Source organism: Nomascus leucogenys, chromosome 21 (assembly GCF_006542625.1).
Source record: "Nomascus leucogenys isolate Asia chromosome 21, Asia_NLE_v1, whole genome shotgun sequence".
NCBI lineage: Eukaryota > Metazoa > Chordata > Mammalia > Primates > Hylobatidae > Nomascus > Nomascus leucogenys.
In genome coordinates this window covers 13,965,001-13,979,554 of record NC_044401.1, presented here as the reverse complement: position 1 = coordinate 13,979,554, position 14,554 = coordinate 13,965,001, and the positions used below count along the sequence as shown (strand labels likewise).

Genomic DNA, 14,554 nt, shown 5'->3' with positions numbered 1-14,554 from the left:
TACTTGTGTATTTCTTACAGAAGCCCCCACTCCACCCCCACACACATACATTTCTTAAATAGGTTCCTATGACCTACCAGTTGAAGCCCAGGCTTCTTATCTGGACATTAGGTCTTCGCATGGTCAGTCGGGTCTCTGTCTTTCAAGATTTACTTTTCACTATCATACGCCATATTAACCTGCTCAGGGCTGCCTATTTTACATTCTCTCCCAGCCCTGCACATTCCTTGGAAAGGCCTCCCCTGCCTCGCCTGAATGATGAACACCCTATTCCTTATTCAAGACTCTAACATCACTTCCCCTGTGAAGGCTCCTCAGATTCCTCTAGGCTCAGTAGGTGCCACTCCTCAGTCCCCTACAGCATATGGTGTCAATGACAATAGTGATATGCTTGTCTGATTCCTCCACTTAACAATGAGTTTTTTGTTGCTGTTAATAAAAATGTTTATTTTGCATTTTATACAGAACAGCCTGAAGTCTGCATCATGACTTGATGGTGACCCAGGGGTTCACACGTGTCCAACTGAATGCTGTGGTTCTGGGATTGGGGATCCACACAAACACAGGCAGGAGTTTGGAGGGAAGAAGAGGGCACAGCAGGAGTGTATCTCAAGCCCACCTCAAAGGCAACAGAGCATTCCAAGTTGCTGAAAACCTGTGCAAATGGGGCCTTTAAAACAAACATTGTACTGTGAGCTCTCGGGGAAGGGGCAGGAAAGAATGTTGATAAATAAGGGGGCATTTTCTTGAGGCGGCAGATGAGGAGGGAGGCTAACTATTTTTAATGCCCTCAGCCCCAGGACATGATAATCAGAGGAGATCATGTCCAATCTTGAATCAATTCCCTGTTCAAAAAAAGGTGCTAATACCCCAGGGACCAGACTCTGAAAATACCATGAAAATACTCTGAAAATGCCATGCTGGTCATTCCTGAGTCCCTGTTCTATGCCCTACAACATATTAGAAGGGCAAGGGAAGGTCAGAGGGTAGTGGCTTGTGTTCTGCGGAAGTAAAAAACCTTAGTTCATATTAAGCACTGATAAAACCCAATGACTGGCACCACAGATCTGTTGAGAGGTCGTTAGGAGGGACCAAGAGTGGGAGGTCCGGAACATCCTCAGCTTGAGATGCAGCAGGTGTGGAAAGTCTGGGAGGAGGTAAATATTAAGGTAATGGGAAACAGAACACTCCCAAGCCTTAATTTTAATTGGATAGTTTTAAAAATCGAAGTAGAATCTAACATTGGGTGCCAGTCACCACAAATGCCATGCCTTTATGGTCACTTGGTATCATAAAAAATTTGCCAAAGCATGCGTGTCAGGCTAACGAAAAGGTCTTGCTAGGAGGTGTCTGTGTGCATGAGAGAGTGCCAAGGGCCTTGGTACCACTGACTATCCAACGTGATTCCTATGAGGTTTGGCAGAGAAGAAGCAAAAGCTCCAAAGTGACTGCATATTCTCTGCAACTGGCTTTGACCCAGAGAAAGAGGAGCCAGATTCTCACTCTAGAGATAGAGAGGGACCAAACCTAAACCATAGCACATGCATTAGTTCTGGTCATCCTAAAGTTGATGGGCAACTAATACCAGGCAAGGGAAGGGAGCTGGTTAGGGAAGAACGGCTCATTTTTCATTTTTTAAAGTCTTAATTAATATTTTAACCTCAAACAGATTATCAGTGCCTCAGATACAATTTAATCTTAAGTCTTTAAAAGGCCCCCTGAAACAAAAATATACTTTTTTTTTAAGGCTTCCTCACTTTCTGATAGTCAGTTTCCCCCAGTCTCCAGTTTCACCCTGACTTAGAGTCCACAGACTTCATCAGACCACCTGTGCTCATGGACTTGGGTCTTTCTAGAGGGAAGCCTCAGGCTCGGCTCCAGATGAGCTGTGCCAGTACACCCAATGCCTGTGATGCCCCAAACAGGACCGCGTAGCAATGTATCTCCGTCATGCTATAGTACTGGAGAGCACCCCACCGTTTGCATCTACATTGGGCCCAGGATTCTCGGCCTTACCCTACTGTCAGAGGATATTGGGCACAATCTTGTATAGCTGAGCAACCAACTTAAACATAGGATCATTATGCGATGTTTCAGAGCAAACTCTTGCTGACAGGTACATTGTGGCTCAGTTTTCCTTAGTACTGCACAGCCATAACCTGGAACAACCCATCTCGAGTTGAATGTAGTCTCGTAACTTCTCATCTGACACATATTTGCCAACTTCCTTCTGTAGTTGTGTTAGCCAGACAAGCACTTCCTGATTTGCCAGTCCATGTAGAGGACCTGCCAGCCCATTCATGGCTGCTGCAAAGGACAGGGAAGGGTCTGAAAGAGCACTGCCCACCAAATGGCTGGTATGAGCACTTATATTGCTGTGCTCATGGTCACTGTGGATGGTGAGCTACAGGTGCATGAGCTCAGTGAACTGAGCATCAGTATAGCCTAACATGTTGGTGAAACTGTGGGACCGGTCCAGCTCAGACTCAGTGGCCCCAATACCACTGCCCTCTCCACAGATATTTCGGTAGACCTTTTCTGCAATACAAGGTAGCTTTGTGATTAGATACGCATGGTCTTCATAAATCAACTCCCAGTACTTGGTTTGACTGGCACCCTCTGGATATGCTCAGGCAAAGTTGTTTAGGGCTGCCAGGCTGCACTGAGCTCAGACACGGGTGTGGATTGGTGGGAAAGTTGTCCAGCATGGTGACCACATGGGAAGGTAGAGCTGCCCTCTTTGCCCACTCTCTTGAGAGCCAAGACACCTGTTCCTCTCTTGGGATCTGTCCAGTTACCAGCAGCCGAAATAAGCCCCTGGGTAGGGGTTCTTCCCCACCCTTAGCCTTGGGTAGCAGTTTTTGGTATTCAGGGATACCGAAGCCTCGGAAACGGACACCCTCATCAGGATCAAGAACTGATGTTTTATACACCAATCCCTTAATGCCTCTCATGCCGCCATACATTATGTCTGCAGTGATTTGGCCCACCACCTTCTTGCCATGTTGCTGCCTGAAGGTCTTAATTCTGGCCTGCTCCTTAACTATCGGGTCAGCCAATATGTCTTTCAAACTCTTGGAGGAAGCACTGGCATGCCAGGCAGCAAGAACAAGACAAGATGCACTGTTGCTTCCCAAGAGCCTGGCAGCCACCTGGGTAAAACCGTGGTGAGTGAACTCCGCGATCTGGTGGAGAGGGAAAAAGGGGAGAGAGCTGCGGCAGGAACAGGAACCACCACCGCGGCACCAGAGGCCGCAATGGGGTGGACAAGGTTGAAAGGAGGCAGCTGAGGGAACGCGTAGATGAACCCGCAGCAGGTGCCCAGCCAGGGGTTCTCAGCAAGGCCCTGCCCACTGCCAACTATGAACTTATTAAGAGTGACTTTCCAATAGTTCTTAGCAGTGTGTGGAGTAGAAGATGGAACAACATATACCTTCAGAATGCACAGAGCCAATGCATTTTTGGATTACAAATAAATCAATTTAAGACCTATTGCTTCTGACAATGATTTGCAAATTGAGAAAATTCTGGAAAAATAGACATCCAACAAGTTAATAGTGATTATACCTAATGACAGGGTTACTGGTGGGGATTTGTTTATTTGTATGTTCTTATTTGTTTCTTGTTTCTTATGTCAGCAAATTTTAAATAGAATATGCAAAATGATGATCCCAATAATAAAAAATATTGTGTTTATTCATAAGAGTTAAATAATGTTTATAGAAAGGAAAAGATGAGAATGTTTTTGGACAGATTAGGATTTAAACAAAAATGTTAAACACAGAATACAAAATATGTTTTTTCTCCTGTTGTCTAGCTTTTGTACAGTGAACACATGTTGCTTTTATAATAAGAAATATACATTTTAAGTTTCAAAATTACTCAGAAAGATTTTGTAAACAATCTAAAAGAAAATAAATGTGTTTGGAAAATCCATTTCCGAATTTACAGTAGTGTTGAATAGCCCAGCCAAACAACACATGACCTGAATCAAACACAAGTTTACTGGACTCACTCACTATTCCAGAAGGGTGACAACATTCTTTTGTGTTACTACATGTCATCAGTGCCTGTAAGAGACAAAGATCTTTGAATGGTGTTAAGGATTTTCATTGGTTTTCTTGTATTCTTAACATTTTATGGTCAAGGTCCTTTGATGTGGGTTCATTCCATAATATTTGTGATGAATGAAGATACATGAACACGGAAGGAAAAACAGGAATGAATTGAGAAAAATCATATCATTCCAGGTAGTCTGTCTCTCCGAAAAAAATCATCAAACTAAACCACATGATATGAAAATTCATTCCTGAATCCTCAGAACAAATAAACTTCTGGTTCTTTTTTCTTGGAGAGGAAAATAAGGAACGTGATGACAGTATTTAAGATGAGATATCATTTTAGCTTTACATATTCTATGTTGAGAAGTCTTTTCTTTAAATATTAATTTGTCCAAACAGCTTTCACCTTTTCCTCTCTATATAATATTATTTAGGACAGGCGTGGTGGCTCACGCCTGTAATCCCAGCACTTTGGGAGGGCGAGGCAGGTGGATCACTTCAGGTCAGGAGTTCGAGACCAGCCTGGCCAATATGGCGAAACCCCGTCTCTACTAAAAACATTTTTAAAAATTAGCTGGGCATGGTGGCACATGCCTGCAATCCCAGCTACTTGGGAGGCTGAGGCACGAAAATTGCTTGAACCCAGGGGGCAGAGGTTGCAGTAAGCCAAGATTGTGCCACAGCACTCCAGCCTGGGGGACAGAGCAAGACTCTGTCTCAAAAATAAATAAATAAATACATACATACATATTATTTAATTATCATTTCACTATTTAAGGGATACAATACTGTGTTTTCATTTTTGGGATCATAATTTTATATATTGTTATTCAAGTTCACTAATAATTTAGAGATTTTCTGCATGTTTACAGGGATAATATGATAGGAAGGGTGAGCTACATGTTTTGATTCCATAATTTTAAAAAATTTGTTTGGTAAGGTGTAGTCAAATGAACTGTAATGACATCTTATTTCCGCAGTGCCTTTCATCTGAAGATCTCAAAACATCCAACATTTTGAACACATTATTAAACCATTCTGACTGTGACAAAAGTACTATATTTTAGAAATATTTAAATTTTTCCATTCTGTATCCTCCTTAGATTTGTTGATGCCTTTGGAATTTTCAAAGAAAATGTTCATATTTAATAGAGAGGCAATTTGGAAAATATTTTACAATGTAACTTAGTTTCTACAGTAGCACACAAAGTATATGGGGGGATATTCTTAGCTCAACCAGTATAACAACAACAACAGAAAAAGAATTAAAGCTACCTGTAATCCCAGCACTTTGGGAGGCCAAGGCAGGAGGATTTCTTGAGGCCAGGAGTTTGAGACCACCCTGGGACAACACAGCAAGATCTCGTCTCTACAAAATAAAAGAAAATAAAATAAAAATTAACTGGGTGTGGTGGAACATGCCTGTAGTCCTAGCTACTCAAGAGGCTGAGGTGGGAGGACTGTTTGAGTCCAGGAGTCTGAGGTTACAGTGAACTGTGATCATCAGGTCATTGGATTTCAGCCTGGGTGGCAGAGAGAGACCCTGACTCTAAAATAAAAATAAAAGTACCTGTAGTATTTTGAATATCTATTATGCACCAGGCCCTATGCCAGGCATGCTACATTTGATATCATAAAACCTTGACTGGGCGCGGTGGCTCACACCTATAATCCCAGTACTTTGGGAGGCTGAGGTGGGTGGATCACGAGGTCAGGAGATCGAGACCATCCTGGCTAACACGGTGAAACCCCATCTAAACTAAAAATACAAAAAATTAGCCGGGCATGGTGGCGGGTGCCTGTAGTCCCAGCTACTCGGGAGGCTGAGGCGTGAACCTGGGAGAAGGAGCTTGCAGTGAATTGAGATTGCGCCAGTACTCTCCAGCCTGGGCGACAGAGCGAGACTCAGTCAAAAAAAAAAAAAAAAACTCACAGAATCCTTCTAGACAGATATAATTATTTTCATACACTTAAACTACTTAAGAGCTCTAAACTGAAAAACCTGGATTGGAATCCAGCTTTCTCTAGTTACATTTTCTTTTAACACCCTGATTGCTCCACAGTTAGATGAATGTGGAGGAGAGAGTGGAAGAGGGTTTTATTCAAATTTTTCTTTGCCTCTTTCATTTATTAATCATTCCAACTACTGGTAATTTTTTAAAAAGTTAGATTCAGAAGCAAGAATCAAGAATACTGATAGATTCTTCATGACAGTTTGTCTTTATTTTTTTTTTTTTATTGAGACAAGGCCTCACTCTGTCACTCAAGTTGGAGTGCAGTAGTGCAATCACAGCTCACTGCAGCCTCAACCTCCTGGACTCGAGTGATCCTACTGCCTAAGCCTCCCGAGGAGCTGAGACTACAGGTATGTACCACCACACCTGGCTAATTTTTGTAGAGATGGGGTTTCACCATGTTGCCCAGGCTGGTCTTGAACTCTTGGGCCCAAGTGATCCACCTGCCCCAGCCTCCCAAAATGCTGGGATTACAGGCATGAGCCACCTGGCCTGGCCAACAGTTTATATCTTTTTTTTTTTTTTTTTTTTGAGATGGAGTCTTGCTCTGTTGCCTAGGCTGGAGTGCAATGGCGCGATCTCGGCTCACTGCAACCTTCGCCTCCCGGGATCAAGCAATTCTCCTGCCTCAGCCGGAGAGTAACTAGGATTACAGGCGCGTGCCACCACGCCCGGCTAATTTTTGTATTTTTAGTAGAGACAGGGTTTAGTAGAGACCATGTTGGTCAGGCTGGTCTCAAACTCCTGACCTCGTGATCCGCCCCCCTCGGCCTACCAAAGCGCTGGGATTACAGGCGTGAGCCATCATGCCTGGCCCAGTTTTTATCTTCTATTGGCACAATATGAATGGTGAGATGACGTGAAGATGGTGGGTTTATTTAGGTGACTCACGGTCCTGATGTTATAGGTTACAGCAGCATTTCCCAAAGCACACCCCATATACCACTGCTAGTCTTCAACATAACTTTAGGTTAACATTTGAACATTTTACTAGCTATATAGTTTTAACATTTTAACAGTTACTTTTTTTTTTTTAAGCCAGTGTCTCGCTTTGTTACCCAGGCTGGAGTGCAGTGGCAGGATCTCAGCTTACTGCAGCCTTGACTTCCCAGGTTCAAGTGACCCTCCCTCCTCAGCCTCCCAAGTAGCTGAGACCACAGGTGCATACCACCATGCTTGGCTAATTTTTTTTTTTTTTTGTATTTTTTTGTAGAGATGCTGTTTCACCATGTTGCCCAAGCTGGTCTCAAACTCCTGGGCTCAAATGGCCCACCCATCTTGGTGCCCCAAAGTGCTGGGGTTACAGGCATGAGCCACCATGCCTGGCCAATATTTTTAACATCTATCAGGAAACAAACTAGCAGAATAAACTTTATAACACTAACAGGTGATTCAGTCATTAATAAAGTTTTACAACTATCAACACTAGTGCTCTTATTTGTTATAAATCTCTTCTATTATGTCTAGGACTATTTTTAAACCTCTTAACCATAATTTAAAAATGGTGGCTTACACCTGTAATCCCAGCACTTTGGGAGGCCGAGGCAGGCAGCTGACTTGAGGTCGGGAGTTCGAGACCAGTCTGGCCAATGTGGTGAAACTCCATCTCTACATAAAATTAAAAAAATAAAAAATATTAGCCAGGCATGGTGGCAGGCATCTGTAATCCCAACTACTCGGGAGGCTGAGGCAGGAGAATTGCAGAGGATGTAGTGAGCCAAGATCGCACCACTGCACTCCAGCCTAGAGGACAGAGCAAGACTCTGTCTCAAAAAAAAAAAAAAAAAAAAAAAAAGAAGAAGAAGGATCTTTTTTAAAAAAAAAAAAAAAAAGAGTCCTTCAAAACCACAATATGATACCATCTCATACCAGTCAGAATGGCTACTATTAAAAATTTAAAATAACTGATACTGGCAAGGTTATATCATTTATAAATTGTATTGCTTGCCATAAGGCCAATATATGTAATGCCATGGACTGAGTCTGGTTACTTATGCTGACCTATGAATGGATCGAAGTGTCAATAATTAAAATGTCTGCCTTGTATGTAAGGATACTGTGAATATGCAAATGACCACTATAGTTTCTCATAATATTGAATTTTCACTCTCATCATCATATATTTCTCAGTGATATATCAATTCAGCACTTCTAGAAGTCAAATGTATGTATATATTATCATGAACTGCAATCCAGGTTGGACTTTTTTTTTAATTTAACTTTTAAGTTCAGGGGTACACATGCAAGTTTGTTATATAGGTAAACTTGTGTCATGGGGGGTTTCTTGTACAGATTGTTTTGCAACCCAGGTATTAAGACATTAGTTATTTTTCCTGATACTTTCTCTCCTCCCACCCTTCACCCTCCACCCTCCCATAGGCCCCAGTGTGTGTTGTTCTCCTCTATGTGTCCATGTATTCTTGTCATTTAGCTCCTACTTATAAGTGAGAATATGTGGTGTTTGGTTTTCTGTTCCCGTGTTAGTTTGCTAAGGATAATGGCCTCCAGCTCCATCCACATTCCTGCAAAGGACATGATTGTTCTTTTTTATGGCTGCATGGTATTCTATGGTGTATATATACCACATTTTCTTTATCCAGTCTACCACCGATCAGCACTTAAGTTGATTCTATGTCTTTGCTATTGTGAATAGTGCTGCAATGAACATACACATGCATGTTTCTTTACAACAGACTGATTTATATTCCTTTGGGTATATGCCCACTAATGGGATTGCTAGGTGAAATGGTATTTCTGTTTTTGGGCCTTTGACGAATTGCCACACTGTCTTTTACAATGGTTGAATTAATTTACACTCCTACCAACAATGTATAAGCATTCCTTTTTCTCTGCAACCTTGTCAGCATTTGTTATTTTTTGACTTTTTAATAATAGCCATTCTGACTGGTGTGAGGTGGTATCGCATTGTGGTTTTGAAGAACCCTTTTTAAAAAAAATTGATTCTACTATGATTAAGAGGTTTAAAAAATTTCTGGACATAATAGAAGAGATTTGTAAAAATATGAGCACAGTGTTGATCATAGCAAAACTTAATTAATGACTGAATCACCTGTTTGTGTTATAAAATGCAAGCTTCAACAAAAATAACATTACAGAAAAATGACAAAAATAGTTTGAAATTTGCAATTTAATTGCCAGCTGAGAGTGAACCTATTTCATTGTAGGCTGTGTCTCAAGATACTGGTGTCATTTGACACACACAAAGAACATTATGAGAAACTTATTAAAATTTCTGAGGCAAAGTAGAAGAACATTCAGGCATCCTAGGAACTAACATGGTGTATAATACGGATAAGAATACAAAAGCTGGAGAAACCTTCCCTGTGTTGTTGTAAAATAATTGATGAAACACATATAATCATACAGGCAAATAAATGCAAAAGCAGTGACTGGGGACAAAGCAAGCAAAATGACTGATAAGGTGCCTCTGTCAAATAAGAGTCTATTTTGGAATTGCAGCTATGAACAGAAAGTAAAGGACCAATTATTATTCAGAGAATGACAAACTCAATAAAATTCTCTGAAAACTGATGAATCTACCAGTATTGTACAGTCGGAAAATCTTTGGTAATTGTCTGACATGATCTGAGTAAAGTGATGTATAAAAAATTTTTCTCAGCCAAATTGTACATTTGAAGTAATATTTTTTAAATGTATTGATTATTTCAGGTAATCAATAGCAATGATAAGAAGTGATATTGAGGCAGGAAATGAGCTCTGCAGACAGGGAAGCTAAAGAATTCCTAGAACTAAATTAAACTGAAAAACCGCAACCTTCTAAACCCAAGTGTTAATAAAGAGCTTTGTAACTTCACTTCAGCTATGGCAGGAAACATCCTCTTCATTTGCATAGGACGTACACCAAGTAAATAACTTTGTAACTTCACTTCATCCTCTTCATTTACATAGGGAATACACCAAGTAAACAATGGGAAATCTCTAAAGGGTATTTAAACCCTAGAAAATTCTGTAACCAGTGCTCTTGAGCCGCTTGCTCAAGCCGGCTCCCACCCTGTGAAGTGCGCTTTTGTTTTCAATAAATCTCTGTTTTTGTTACTTCATTCTTTCCTTGCTTTGTTTGTGTGTGTTGTCCAATTCTTTGTTCAAAATGCCAAGAACCTGGACACCTTCCACCGGTAACAATATGATCAGGAATTCCACTCTGAGGTATCTACCCACAAGACCTGGAAGTATGTCCACACAAAGATTTGTACCCAAATGTTCCTAGCAGCATTATTCATAATATTCTGAAATTGTAAACAATCCAACATCCATCAACCTGAGAATGGATAAACTAAATGTCATCCTCATACAATGAAATACTATTGAGCAATAAAAAGGAACAAAATGTTGGTATTTGCTACAAAATGGCTGAACCTCAAATACATTATTCAAACTGAAAGAAACCAAATGAAAAAGAGTATACATTATATGATTCCATTCATATGAAATGCTCAAGAAAAAGACAAATGTGTAGAGACAGAAAGCAGATCAGAGGTTTTCTGGAAATAAAAATGGCAGAAAGGATTGATTTCAGATAGCCTCAAGAGAAGTTAAGGGGAGGGGGTGATGGAAACGTTCTAAAACTGTATCGTAGTGATGGTTCAAAAACTAACAACTCTATAAATAAAGTTGCCCCAATGGAGTATCACAATCCCTAGCCAGCTCTTTGACTCAACCATCTACTGAAGGAATGAGCAGGTCCCCATGAGGAAGGAGTCGAGACACAACGGTAGTAATTAACCAGTTCTTCCCTAAAGGAATCTGATTATTTATTCAGGTAAGTGTCCATGGGAGAAGGGGAAAACCCAGATCTTATGATGGTTGTTGAATACAGAGTCTGAGTCAGCTATCATAACTGATACCAGCACTGAAATGTGTAATGTGTGGATCAATGGTCCTCAAACTTTAACATTCATTGAATCACACAAAAAAAGAGCTTGTTAAAACAAATTCCTGAGCTCCTTGCCAACAAAGAGATTCTGGTTCAGCACAATTCTGAATTTCTAACAAGCTCCCAGGTGATGAAGACAATGAAGGTCCACAGACCACACTTTAGGTGGTGCTTGTCTACGTGATATCCACATGGGAAACTTCCATTTAACCCATTCATATTCCAAGACAACTTCCCTCTTAGAAAAGTTGCTTAGGCCGGGCGCGGTGGCTCATGCCTGTAATCCCCGCACTTTGGGAGGCCGAGGCGGGTGGATCACCTGAGGTCGGGAGTTTGAGACCAGCCTGACCAACATGGAGAAACCCCATCTCTACTAAAAATACAAAATTAGCCAGGCGTGGTGGCACATGCCTGTAATCCCAGCTACTCGGGAGGCTGAGGCAGGAGAATCGCTTGAACCTGGGAGGCAGAGGTTGCAGTGAGCCGAGATTGTGCCATTGCACTCCAGCCTGGGCAACAGGAGCAAAACTCTGTCTCAAAAAAAAAAAAAAAAAGAAAAGAAAAGAAAAGTTGCTTACAGGACATGCATATGAATTCTAAAATTACATACAAATAAAAACATAACTCAGTAATGATATTCACATCAATGTACAAAGAAATTACATCACTACCTGCATTTAGTCAAGGATAATAACTCCTTTCACTCCTTAAATTTGTCTCAATTTTTTAGTTCAATCATTGGAACTCATTTTGTCTTGTAATTAAGAAAGATTATCAATTGTTTCCAATGAAATAGATGAATAAACACAACGCATTAATTTTTATTAATAACTATTATGATCCACTAGCAAAAGCATATGTTACATGGAAGACAGCTTGTTTAAATGAAACTGAGTCCCACAAAAAATATCCTACCATCTATAAAATCAAATAATCACAGATCTATTATGAAGATGGTTAACAACAAAAATAGGCAACAATTTTTAAATACTGAATTAAACTCTAATCTAAGCAAACAACACACTGCAAAACTCTACCTAAAATGGGCAGGAGAATCTCACCACGACTTGACATTACTTTTAAATATTGTCAAACAATTATATGTTGCCTTTGTTCCCTGCCTTCATTTTTATTGAAGTATGAAACTTCATATTGCTATCATCAATTAAAATCCAACATTTCCTCCCAAGCACTGCCACTCAATAAAGTCAGGAATGTGATCACATCATGGGTAATTGCTGAATTATTGTTTTAAAAATAACATCTGTATGTGTGTACTTTGAGCTGAAATATGTCAGCTCCATTGCCAGAAGTTGGTATTATTATAGCATATTTCAGAAATGTAGCAGCTTTCAAAGTAATTTTTAAAAGCATTTTACATTTATCACAGGAACTTCAGAGCATGCATGTAAGCTCGACAAAGCCATGCTTCCCAATGACATATCATTTTTCAGCATACTGTTGTTGTTACATTTACACCACTCAGAAGACTGGGGGCAGTACCTGTTTCTCTCATCTTCTGTGTCCTTCTCTCTAGTAAACAAGATAATACCTGCCTCCTTGATGAAATATTGTGAAGCTACAGGAGCTAACACTATCATACAATTTCTGCCTAAAATTTTGTTTATAAATGTGCTAATAAGGAGAGAAGCTTTGAATACAACATCAGTGCTGAAAATTTCCATGAAAGCTCATTTTGGTACAACTCTAATTGGGCTGAGTGGGTGAGTGAGTCACTCCTCTTCAGTGCATTCCTGGGTAGTCTTGGGATGCTGGTGTAGACCAGAAGAAGCACTGCTGCCTAGAGAGTGTAGCCAACTCAACCAGACTTCCCACCCACTCCCAGACTTGGCCTGACATCCAAGAGCCTGTTATAAGAAGTGAAGACCCCTAGAAAGAAGCCATTTCCGAGTATTTTCTTGTCTCCCAACATTTCCATAAACTAACAAAACAAGGAAGAAACTCTTGAGCATGTTGCTGTTTGTCCACTGTTCATGTAAGATATAAATACACGACTCTCTAAAACAGTGCCTACTGTTAGCAGCCTTTTATACTTATTTTTGTTTTGTTTTTAAATAGGCAACTAATTGTATTATCCAGAAAACATAACTCAAATCCATTTGAGTGTCACTTCAACATTCCTGTCTCAGTAATAGGACAAGTAGACAGAAAATAGGTATGCATGTAGCAGAACTGACCAACACCATCAATCAAATAGACCTAATAGACATTTTTGGAACATTTCACCTAAAAAGAGGAGAACACACTTTCTAGTCAGCTGTACAAAGGCCATTCAGAGAGATAGGCCACATATAGAGCCATAGATAGGTCTCAATAAAATTAAAAAGATAGAAATCAGACAGACTGTGTTCTTTGACAACAATGCAATTTTACAAGTCAATCACAAAAAATATGTGGAAATCACCAAATATGTGGAAATTAACACAATTCTAAGCAATCCATGGGTCAAAACAAAAATATTGCAGGGAAAATTAGAAAACATTTTGAACTGAGTGAAAATTATACGTACTGCCTATCCTTGACTGGATACAGTGTTCAAAGGAAAAAATATTGTTGGAAATGCCTTATATAAGCAGGTAGATAGAATTAAAAATCCAAAATTAATGGCCTATGCTTTTTATTTTCAGAAAGAGAAAAAAAGGAAAAGCAAAGAGAAAGAAATGTATTTGAGTGAAAGGGTATTTCCTGAAGAACCTGGGTTATGCCCCCAAATTGAAGAAAGAACAACAGGAATGAGGGCCCCTGTGGGGACAGCGCCAGAAACAAGAATTCAAACATTGTCAGCCCTGTCTGCTTTCTCTCTCTCTGTTTGCCCTATTTTATTCATCACTGCATAATGCCACTGCTCTCAGTTTTTTCATGTGGCAGGGAACATCCCACATTTTCACAGTTCCTGAACACATAGAAAAGACACGTTTTCTCTCCCAGCTTCTGATTAGAACTCCCTAGAGAAGGATGCTGGCCAACCTGCTCTGGACCCCTGGCTGCCCCTGGCCAGACCACAGCAACCACTGTGATTGGCTCAGTCTGGCTGGGTATCTACTCCTGTGACCAGGGCATTGGGTGTGTGATTATGGGATTGCCTGCCCCTGGCAAAACCACAGGGCACTTCCCCCAAAGGAGCAGAGTGGCAGCATACAGCAACAGAACCACAATCATTTTGGCTTCAGAATAGCTCTTTTTGCTATCAGCCCCAGGAAAGTTATTTATCCCATTCATAAATGAGAAAACAGAGTAAGACACAAATTAAGACACACACACAGTGGAAATAGATGGAGTCAAATCATATTCATGACATTCAAACAACATCACTTTTGAAGATTTTAATAAACATACCTTCCTTAGCAATCTGTTACTGATATAGTTAGATTTTCAGAAATTTTGTTTTAGGAAAAATTGAGAATTTCAGACCTTAAAATGGATTAATCAAATACTCACTTTTGGAGGGGTCAGGGAAGATAGGAGAAAGTTTCCAATACATTGTTCAACAGTCTGGGGATGTGTTAGTCAGTATCTGTAGTGACTCAGAATACAGAAGTGAG

The 14,554-nt window shown here is 40.3% G+C and overlaps 1 pseudogene across 1 annotated transcript; it reads right to left on the bottom strand.

Annotated features, from left to right (window-relative positions):
* Window positions 1-2,201: 2,201 nt before the first annotated feature.
* Window positions 2,202-3,353, bottom strand: LOC105738534 (annotated as a pseudogene). The gene is made up of 2 exons (XR_004027568.1): window positions 2,380-3,353; window positions 2,202-2,296 (listed from the first exon to the last, which is right to left on the bottom strand). The product of XR_004027568.1 is annotated as a citrate synthase, mitochondrial-like (transcript).
* Window positions 3,354-14,554: the final 11,201 nt, after the last annotated feature.